General features: G+C 57.2%; 1 protein-coding gene across 3 annotated transcripts in view; it reads right to left on the reverse strand.

Moving 5' to 3' along the window:
* FRMPD3 (FERM and PDZ domain containing 3) overlaps positions 1 to 10,961 on the reverse strand; it is a 64,737-nt gene extending 53,776 nt beyond the window's left edge. For 2 of the 3 annotated variants that reach the window (XM_014955316.1, XM_014955313.1), the window contains exon 1: positions 10,906 to 10,961. The gene's annotated coding sequence lies outside the window, so the exon portion shown is untranslated. Of the gene's footprint in view, positions 1 to 6,144; positions 6,168 to 10,905 lie in introns of those variants that run through there. The other variant, XM_014955315.1, reaches the window with a different exon arrangement.
* Between the last annotated feature and the right edge of the window lie 18 nt (positions 10,962 to 10,979).

Below are 10,979 nucleotides of genomic sequence, written 5' to 3' on the forward strand. Positions count from 1 at the left end.
CCAGGTGGCAACACCTGATCTATCCTCCCTCCCACCCAGCACCCCACTCCTGACTCCTTCAGTGCCTGCTACTGTGTCCAGCTTTGGAGTCCTCAACACAGGAAGGACATGGACCTGTTGGAACAGGTCCAACGGGGGGCCATGAAGATGATCAGAGGGATGGAGCACCTCCCCTACGAGGACAGACTGAGAGAGCTGGGGTTGTTCAGCCTGGAGAAGAGAAGGCTCCAGGGAGACCCCATAGCAGCCTTCCAATATCTGAAGGGAGCTACAGGAGAGCCAGAGAGGGACTCTTTGTCAGGAAGTGTAGTGACAGGACCAGGGGTAATGGCTTTAAATTGGAAGAGGGGAGATTTAGATTAGATATTAGGATGAAATTCTTTCCTGTGAGGGTGGTTAGACACTGGAACAGGTTGCCCAGAGAAGCTGTGGCTGCCCCATCCCTGGAGGGGTTCAAGACCAGGCTGGATGGGGCTTTGAGCAACCTGATCTGGTGGAGGTGTCCCTGCCCATGGCAGGAGGTTGGAACTCAATGATCTCTAAGGTCCCTTCCAACTCTAACCATTCTATGATTCAGCATCCTGCAGGCTGCTCCACCACCTTCCTTGCCCCCAGCAACCCCGCCAGGCCACCCCCAGGACCCCAGCCCCACCGCTGTTGGTTCCCCGCACCCAAACCAAGGGTTTGAGGAGTTGCCGAGCCTTTATCTTAACACGGAGCCTTAAGCCACCAGTGTGGGTGGCTGGAGGGTGGCAGATCCACACGTTGGCACTGCGTGGCTTCACACCAGCGATGGCTTGTGGAGGAGTGTGCAAGTCTGTCTGGTGGGATTGCAGCTCCTGCCTCCAGCATGGACAGACGGACTTGTTCCCGGCTGCCTGTCACCTCCCAGCCACGCTCGCTCACTCTGCCAAAGAAAAGGCTTAGCTTTGGGCATCAGAGCTCACATCCCAGTGAGCCCCCATCATGGGGTCTCTCCTCCCTCAGGCTCAGGCTCCTGGGAGCTCAGAAGACCTGGAGAAGTCTCTGCTGATGGTGTTGTCCTCTCCCACTGATGCCAACTGGCCGCAGGGAAGCATCCCAGCACTCCTCCCCATGCTTTTGCTGATGGGGATGAAGGCAGAGATCCTGCTGTGCCTCCTCCTATGAACACACAGCGATGCTGCAGGGGGTTTCTGCTGACAGCCAACCCCCCCCCAGCTGCCCACACACCACCCATCTCCCCGGGATAACAAGCTGCAGCCTGTATTTTTGCTGCCCTCAGGAAACACAGCTCAGGCATTCAGGCAGTAAGGTCCCCCTGGGCTACATCTGAACTTTTCCAGGCACTCTCACGGTCCTCTGGAGATGTTTGGGGATTTTTGCCCCCAGCATGCTTAGAGACACCCATCACTCATAGGACAAAGAGCTGCTAGATCGTTCCCAGTCCCTGGCCTGGGTGCAGCACTGGGATCTCTGTTTGCCCCTGGGATGGGAGAGGCTTTGCACGAGGCTGGAGAGCATCCAGCTCTGGTAGGTACCACCCAGACACCACCTCAGGTCTTCTCCAGAGAGACCTGGGTCCAACCCCAGCAGCTGGGAGGCGGGATGTGACAGCCGAGGCAGTGCTGGTTGTACATGCTGATGGCAGCACGCTCCTGGCCCACCTCCCACCAGCACCTCATCAGCCTCCCGGCACTGTGGGCAGCAGCAGGAGGAGCCTTTCCAGCTTGTCCTTGGAAAGGAATGAAGGAAGCAACCTCCAAACTGCTGCCCGTGGAGGGAGAGATTGCTTCAAGTGCCTGTGGACAGTGCCTTCCCATTACTCTCTCCACCCAAACACAGCACCCCGTGGTAATTCTCAGTACTGACCAGTCCGTGGTCTTCACATGAACAAGCCCCTCCATTACAGCTCAAAGTCAACGGGAGCAAGCAACAATGAAGAGGAAGAGGGATGGATGCTCAAAGGTGGCTACAGACCGTGATGGAAACAAACAAACTTGAATATAAGAAGCTCCATCTAAACATGAGGACGAACTTCTTTACTTTGAGGGTGGCAGAGCCCTGGGACAGGCTGCCCAGAGAGGTGGTGGAGTCTCCTTCTCTGGAGACATTCAAAACCCACCTGGACAAGTCTCTGTGCAACCTTCTCTAGGTGGACCTACTTTGGCAGTGGGGTTGGACTCGGTGATCTCCAGAGGTCCCTTCCAACCCATGTGATTCTGTGGAAGCAGGTGCAGGATGCACAGGAGCATTGAAACAGTGGGAATCAAAAGAAAAGTGGAAATAAAGGCAGAACAAGGAAGTATGGCCTGGAAGAAGCAGTTAAGCCTTCAGTGAGGAGATGCAGGGCATGGACTGAAGCTGGATTTTCACAGAGAGAGACGGACCTGCCTGATCCACCCAGTGGCCTTCTCCCACCTTTTCCCAGTTGAGCGGAGCGCTCGCTGTAGGCTGTGTCCCAGCCAGGGAATAGATCTGCTCAAGAAAGGTCCCAAAGCTGGATGGAGGCCTGAGGCCCAAGTTCTTTGGGGCAGGAACGAGATCTTTTGCATCCTCTGCGCGCGTCCCAGTGCCCAGCTGCAGAGCTGGCGGGATGGCAGTGCCCTGTTCCCAGCACTCGGAGGAACGGGTTGGGAAGCAGAGGTGCTCCACGGGCATTGCAGCCGAGACAACCCCTCCAGATTTGTTAAAAGCCCTTAAGATAGGAGTGAGGGCAGAAGGATATTGGTTCCACCACATGGGCTGCCCTTCCCGCATCCTCCTCTAGCACCGCTCCTCTTAACAACTCCAGTTAATATGACATAGAATCATAGAATGATTTGGGTTGGAAGGGACCTCAAAGATCATCGAGTTCCAACCCCCCTGCCATGGGCAGGGACACCTCCCACCAGACCCGGTTGCTCAAAGCCCCATCCAGCCGGGCCTTGAACACCTCCAGGGATGGGGCATCCACACCTTCCCTAGGCAACCTGTTCCAGTGTCTCACCACCCTCACAGGAAAGAATTTCTTCCTGATATCTACCCTGAATCTTTTTTCTTCCAATTTAAAACCGTTTCCCCTTGTCCTATCATTACACCTCCTGGCAAAGAGTCCTTCTCCAGCCCCTACCAAGAGTCCTTTTAGACCAGCAGCCACCGAGTTGCTTGGAAACTGTGAGCTGCAGCCACCGAAAGCCGGGGAAGGCTTGATGCCAACTGCTTCCTGGGGATGCCAGCGCTGGGAGCCCGGTGGAACAACCGTCCTCTCCTCTCCTGGCACGAGCCAGGAGCTGGAGGAATCAGAGATGGGATGTGAGCAGCTCGGACACACATCGGGGGAGGAGAGAGAGCCAGGGAAGGCTCGGGGACCACGGGGCTCGCTGGAGGACTCGGAGATCCCGGTTCAAAATGTTCCCAGCCAGAGGGTAAAGGCGAGTTTCCAGACCCAACGTTCACAGAAAACGTGCTCGGCCTCACAAGATTTATTCGGCCAAATCTGGACGTGGAATTGAATCATTAAGAAGTGAGAGAAAGGATTTTGCTTTATGGGCAAGTCTCGGTGCGGCCTTGATGGTGAAGTCATTTACCGACACCTCCGTAATACTCTATGAATAATTAGGTATCTCTTCCAATTTATGGCTTGCCATAAAATTCTGCTACAGTTTTGGAGCCACTACTTTTTTTTTTTTTTCCCCACTGTAGCAATGACAAAAAGCATATTTTATTGCAGGAGTGGCAGCGTTAAGTATATTTATCCATTGGCCAGGATTCTGTGGTATACTTTCCTCTCTAATGGCTCTACAAACATATATACATCCCAGATTTATACCCAAATTTTCCATACTTTGCTGTTCAATTTACATAATATGTGAAATTTTCTACATAAAATGGAGAAGAGCACCGAGCCGTTCCTGCCAACCCACCCGCCTGAATTCAGCGCTCCCCCGTCTCGCATCGCTCCCGTTTCCCCACCGTGACAACGCTCCGGGGATCCCACAACTGCCTTTGGGATCCCACCTTTAAGCTCGGCACTGCTGGGAAGAGGGAAGACCGAGGGGATGGTGGGAGAGGACTCCAGGACCAGCTCAGCACCCAAGAGAAGAAAGGTGAGGGGAACAGGTTCTGCCAACGCTGGTGAAAGGCATCTCCAACATCATCCCAACTGACACCTTCTTCCATCGCCCCGCTGAAGCACTGCCTTCTTTTTTTTCTTTTTTTTTCCTCTTTTCTTTTTTAAATATTGTGGAATTAGAAGTCTGATTGATATGAATATGTAACAACGCTGCTTTATTAATAGCAGCTGCATTATCAGTTCGCTCCCTGCTATTGGCAGGAGATCTGGGACAATATGTGGTTTGAAAACTAAAGAGAAATGCAACCCGTAAAGGCAGTGAGGTAATTTCTTGCCTTTTCCTGGCGAGCAGGCGAGGCCAAGGCAACCATAATGGTCACCAACACATTGCCATCCCTCCTTCTGCCTGGTCGTGGGAGCAGGCATCGGGATGGCTCCATGGCATGGACAACCCCGAGCACACCACGCTGCCATCTGCAGAAGGATGCCCAGCCAGGACCCCCAGCAAAGGCAGGAGACACCCCTTCAAGCTGGGGGAGCACCACAGCCAGCTTTAACCTCCGCAAATTGAGGTCACTCGACACGGAGCATCACGCAAATCTCCCCGGCATGGGTAATAAACTCCTTTTGCAGTTTGCTTTCCTTACCACCCCCCCTCCCCCCATCACCACCCCGGAGGCTTAAACGAAAACAAGATTACAAAGGAGATTGGATTGGCCATATTTCTGGTGTGCTATTTTAGCTGTAAATTATGCCAGCTTCATAAAACCCCAACTGTTCTTTCCCGAGGTCCCTGCGTAGATTGGCTCACTACGATCAGGCAACCGGGCGCTCGCTGCGGGCAGGCATCGGCCGGAAAAATGCTTACGGGGTCCAAACAGTAGCAAGATGTTATAGTGCTACGTGTATACACACATATAAGTGCAGGGACACACAGGCATGACAGCACCCAAGAAATTCCCATTGATTAGGGCACACGGACACACACACGGGTCTCCCATTCCGACCCTAAGGACCACCTGTGCCATTTCGGCTGCCTGTGCCAACATAGCCAATGCTTTCCTCAGCCTCAGCTCATCCCAGGAGAGAGCAGAGCACCCGGCAGCAAGGCTGGATGCAAGGCACGGGACACGGGGCCACGCTCTCTCCCCCTGCGATGGAGCCCGTTGGCAGAGGTGGTGAGGCCAGCAAGGCTCGCTGCCGTGGTAGCCACAGGGCTACCAGCCCCGGGCAAGGCTGGGGGAGCGGGGTTCTGCGTCTCCGATGCAAAACAGCCCCAACTTTTGCTCCGGCAAACCTGGCAGGAGGTTTTGCCATTCCTCTCACGAGCACCACTGCACCTTGGCTGTGCTCCACGACCCTGGAGGACGGAGCAGCCAGGCTCCCGGCACAGGCTGCTCCTTCAAGGGGGAGCCCAGAGCGGTGCTGCCCCCAAAAATAAGAAGGACGACAGCTCCCAAACCCTCTGTCGGCTCCCCTCTCCCCAGCCCCTTCGTGGGGGCTGCCACCAAGCACCCACTCCCCCCCCCCAACCAAGGAGGGGCTGCCTCCCTCTCCAGAGGCGTGCGCAGTGCAGGCAGCAGCTAGGCAACGGGGACCTTGAGCAGAGTGCCACCACGCCGGGATGCTGCAAGCACTCTGCCACCTCCCAGAGCCACCCTGCGCCCCCGAGGAGATGAAGCCCCCCTTCTTCATCCCATGGGAGCCCTCCTCCTCCTCCACCCCGCTCCCCATTACCTGGAGGGAGGCGGTGGGAGAGCAGCAGGGCTGGCTTTGCCTTTCCCTGAGCGAGCAGACCCAGCAGGGAGCAGACACTCTCCCACAGCTCCACCTGCTTGGAGATGAGCCAGGTGCCACCACGTTCCCTGCACGCCTCAGCTCGGGAGGGAAAGGGAAAACATCCCCAGCAGGACAGGGTCCAGCCCCTCTCCTCCATCCTCCGCTCCAAACCAGCCCCACCAGGCAAGGCTACAGCAGACTTCGTTTTGAGCATCCATCCCAACACTCCCGCCTGAAGAATCCCCCGCGGGGGCAGTGACCTTTGAGGAGACCACGCAATTTGTGGGCAGAGATCCGCACGTCTTCTCCTCAGGGAGGATACAGAGTCCTACCTGCAAGCGGAGAGGCAAGGCAAGCTGGCAGAGGTGTTGGCATCGCAACCTCACGTCCTCAGAAGCAAGGGGCAGAAGCTCGAGAGTGGTCAAGGCAGCACAGTAACGCTGGACAGACCCCGGGGTGCCTCATCTGGCTCTCCGACGGGGAGCTGCCTCTCCCTCACGTGGACACACACGCACGTCCCCACCTGTGATAAGCCATCTCCACACGTTACGCTGTGACTTTCACCACCCGGGACCTGGCACGGGGCTTGTCTGCATGTGTACGTATCTATCAATACAAAACCAGGCTTCCGAGGCAATCAATAATGCTATTTAAGAGATAAATCTCACTATTGACTGGCTGCTGAGGCCAGCTCCTGATTAATTTAGAAGAGAGAGAGAGACAGAACGGTGAGGGAGCTCAGAAGTGTTCTCAACGTCAGTGAGCATCAGTCCTGCGTGCTCAGGCTGCACAGGCGGGGATGGATTGGGGCAGGGATGGATTGGACCGTCTGTCTCTGGGTTAAAACAGGACAGGATTGGGCAGGGATCCTTCTTCTAAGAGGGATGCAACCCCACGTCCATCACCTGAGACCAAAGCCTCGCTAAACCCAGCAGGGACCACAGGCTGGGCAGAGACATGGTGATTATTACCCAGCTGAGGATCCCTGCACCCTTGGGGAAGAAAGGGTCCATCTGTGAACCCATGTGGGCACTCGCTGTGCCAGGCACAAATGAAAACTGGACATCATCGTGTTGGAGGCTCCTCTACCATCCCACACCCAGCCTTGGTGTTTTCATCATCACTTGGAGTGGATCAAAGGGGCTTGTTGCTCGCCAAGCTCCCCAAGGTGGCTCCTTGGCCACCATGTCTCTGTCCTGGCTGCAGGAGGAGTCTCTGCTGTGGTGCATCCCACCTCCAAGCTCTCCGTTTTTTGGGAAAGGTCAACTCCCACCAGAACAGGTCAGAGCAGGGGATGAGCAGAGCTCACCCAGCCTTGCAGGGGAAGGCTGTGAAGGAGCCACCCCTCTCCTCCCTGTGGAGGAGAGACAAACCTTACAGCACAGCAAAACCAGTACTAAACCAGTACAGGACAGTACTGCCACCCCAACGGATGGCCACTGTGCTGCCCAGAGACAACAATCAGCCAGATCAGAGATCTCCAGCCCTCCAAGCAGCAAAGACCTGAACAGGCTGCCAGCAGGAGGCACAGAAAAAGAAAGACTCTGTTTTAGGCAGGCTGGATGAATTGGAAAAAGACGTGTCCTTCAACAACCCAGGGGCATCTTCCAGCCCAAGACCACCACTTCCCTGAGCTGCATGACTCAAGGATGGATGGTGACAGATTTCCTTCCACATTCCCAAGCTTTTCTCCTTGGCTGAAGCGGATCCGTGTCTCTGTCCCCTAATTTCAAAGCCGGAGCAACCCAACAGTGTTGCAGCTGGGTGCTGGGTGGGAAGGAGCACGTCCAACCAAGCCCTGCTGTGCCAGGGAGCAAAAGGTCCCATTACATCAGCTCATCTCCCTCCTCCCGTCACAGGCTCCGAGACATCACTCAGCGATGCCACAGCCAAGCTCTGGGAGGGGAAGGTGGCATCAAAAAAGCATCTCAGCCCTGGGAGATCCAGGCTGCCTTCTGCCCCACGGGAGGTGAGATGGGAGTAGTCCTGCTGCCCAAGGACCCAACAATGGTGGGGGCCTTATTTGGTGGAAGACCTCCCGATGATCTGAGCCTTGTTCCAGCCGGGCTGGAGGCTCCTCAAGGCAGCAGCCGACTCGATCATTATATACTTTTTTTCACTCCAGAAGCGTGGTGCCCGAGTGACGGGGCTGCCCTGGCACATGACATGAACTCATGGACATGAACGAGCAGCGGGGCTTGCTGCTGAGTTCAGTGGGAGGGGGGGGAAGGAACGATGCTGAGGCAGAGCTGAGGACCTGAGGCTTTGTCCTTCAGCGCCAGGGAGCAGCCGCCAAGCAAACCGTGAAAGCATCTTCCTGGTATCACAGGGCTGTGACTGGAGGCAAAATCCCAGCTCTGCCAACCCACGGGCATGTCCCAGAGCCCTGCCTCCCCCTCGGCACACAGGTCAGCTCCCACCACCTCCAGCGGGGAAGCAAGACACGAAGGTGGCTGGTGCAAACAGCACCGTATCTCCCAACTGCTTCCTTCTCCTCTGCTAGACTGGGCTTTATGCTTTTAGGCATCACTTCAAAGCTGGAACTAGCTTACTTCAAGACAGAAATGGGCTCCAGAGCTCACTACGAACAATAGAAGCATCAAGCCACCCTCCTGCCTCAGGGAGCTTGCGGCCAACGGGTCTCTGTCCCCCCTAACCCATCGGGTGACATCTCTTCCCTTCCCCAGCCTTATCTCCAGCACCCTGCTCCTTGGCTTACAGAGAGAGGGACCAAGCCTGAGCCTGTTTCAGCTGCATCCCCAGTGTGTTCCCCCCATCCACCACCGTGCATAGAGGATGTGGTTTTGCACCTGCTCCACAGGCTCTTCCTTAGCAAAGCAATCCCAATCCCCCTGCCCTGGGAAAGCCTCCCGGGAAGCCGAGACTCATCTGGGGGCAGCCAGTGGCATCGGCCACCAGGATGGGATAGGGGACTTCACAACGGGACAAGCCGCAACGGCTGGGGCTGTTGCAGGGCCAGCCCTTGGTGCCAGAGGTGCCAAAACCCTGGGAAGAGGCAGACACGCTCCAACCGTGGGGTGCCAGCAGCTCGGTGCCACCCATGCCTGGAGCACCCAGCCAGCAGCACCCTGTCATCCTTTCACGGCCGGGTCCTGCAGCCATTGCCCTCCAGGATGCTGAGATTGGGGCTTCGCAGCGGTGCTGCAGCGCAACGCCGGCCGTTGCCATGCCAATCAAGCGGGCAGCCGGCACAGCCAACTGCCAAACCAGGAGAGCAGCCACGCTAAGTGGAGATGGACCCACGCCAGGGTGCCCTGGGGAGAGGGGGGCTGCTTTTTTCCCCCGTGGGCTCCTGCAGCATCTCACCTCGGCCGATGCTCTCGCCAAGGACCAGGATCTCCTCAGTGTCCCCTCAGAGCCCGTTCCCCATCCCACCCTGCATCCTCGCACCCCAGCTCCAGCTGGGAGCCCTGTATGGACACCAGTGCTAGCTCGTCCCCGCCGCTGGAAGGAGGCAGACGGCGTGTCAGCAAACGCAAGGGAAAGTTCAGCATCGCTGGGGGAGGTGAGCACGGCAGCAGGTCCTCAGCGAGCAGCCAGAGAGCGGGAAGCTGCAGGCTCCAAGGGACAGGGAGATGCCACTGGCTGGGCAGGTGATGACCAGAGGGGACGTCGGAGCAGTCCCTTCTTATAAAAAATTTAACAAAAAAAAAAAAAAGAAGAAAAAAAAAAAAAAACCAAAAGAAAAAAACCCAACATGTTTTTTTGGTTCATTTTTGTTTGCTGCTTGGGTGCAGTATGAACTCCTCGCTGCAGGACGACATGGATGCCAGGAGCTCATGCAGGGGCAAGGATGAGCATGGAGGGCTGCTACGCAGAGGGAAGCAGCCTGCCCAGTTCTCTGCCCAAAACAGAGGCAGCCCCAGCCCTCCCCTGCCCCGCAGCACCAGCCTCCACGGGCTCAGCCTCCCTGGGGCCTGACCCAGGACCACTCTTGCCCTCGAGGCAGTCTCGCACCCCGCAGGCTCTCACACACAAGAACACACATCCCAGCCCGCCCTGGTGCAAACCAGCTTTTCTCTCCTCCACCTTTCCCTTGTAGCCGTGGGGAAACTGAGGCACGGGGAGGTGGAAGGCAGCACAGAGCTCACTGGCTGTCATGAGCGAAGAGAAAGATGCGAACGTTTTCAAATTGCTTTTCCCCCAAGAGCAAGCCACAGCTCTCTGCCAATCCTGCTGCTGACAAGGAGGAAAACCGATCCCATCCAAATTGCTGTAGAACAGGGAAACGACAAAAAAACCCAAACAAACAAGCCCCAAGCCAGGACCAAAGTGCGCTTGTCTCTGTTCTTTCAGCTCAACCATCCACTATCCGTAACACCCACTGCCACAACACCGGACTAACACCCAGAATGTCACCACCCGGGAGAGTGCCAAGGTGACCTGGGGGGCAGCGGCGGAGCTCCTTACCCTGCACCCCACTTTCTCCACGCAGCCTTGCCCTGCCCGGGGACCCCGGGATGGGGAAAGCCATCTCAGGGGAGAGTGATGCTCAGCAGCAGCACTGATCCGGTTCAGACCACACGAACCCCTCAAACCAGGTTCCTCCTCCCGTGCATCACGGCACGTAACCGTCCGGTGCCCACCGAGGCTGTGATGGGGAGATGGGGCAATGGGACAGCTGAGAAGGGGACACCCCATCACCACCCTGGCACCTGCAGAAGGCCACACGAACATCTCCAGTTGACCCTGCCACCCGGGCTCTGGCAGGAGGACGAGGCAGAGCCTTGCTCCAACACCTCCACGCTCCCGGCGGCTTCTGAGCACCCAGAGCCCCGGGGGGGTGGGCATCCCTCTGGGCACACCGTGGGGAGGTGGGTGCCGCCGGGCATTTGGGGTCTTAGAAGGTCCTGGGGAGGAGACGGGCAGGCCTCCTGCCTCCTCGCAATCCCCTTGCTCCAGCCGGAGCATCCACCCCCCAAACCCCGGGGGTGCGGGGGGGAGGAAGGATGCCAGCCCCCTCCCGCGAACCCACCCCAGAAGAAGCCCCAAGACCCGACGGCTCTCCCCGCAGCCTCCCCCCGGGACGAGGGTCCTCCCCCCTCCCCTCCCCTCGGGGACAAGGGGCTCACCTGGGTTCACGCCGCCGCTCTCTCCGTGTCGTCGTCGCCGTCGCCGTCGTTCCCCCCCCTCTCTCCCCGCTACC

This window comes from Calidris pugnax, unplaced genomic scaffold (assembly GCF_001431845.1).
Source record: "Calidris pugnax isolate Ruff unplaced genomic scaffold, ASM143184v1 scaffold38, whole genome shotgun sequence".
NCBI classification, from domain to species: domain Eukaryota; kingdom Metazoa; phylum Chordata; class Aves; order Charadriiformes; family Scolopacidae; genus Calidris; species Calidris pugnax.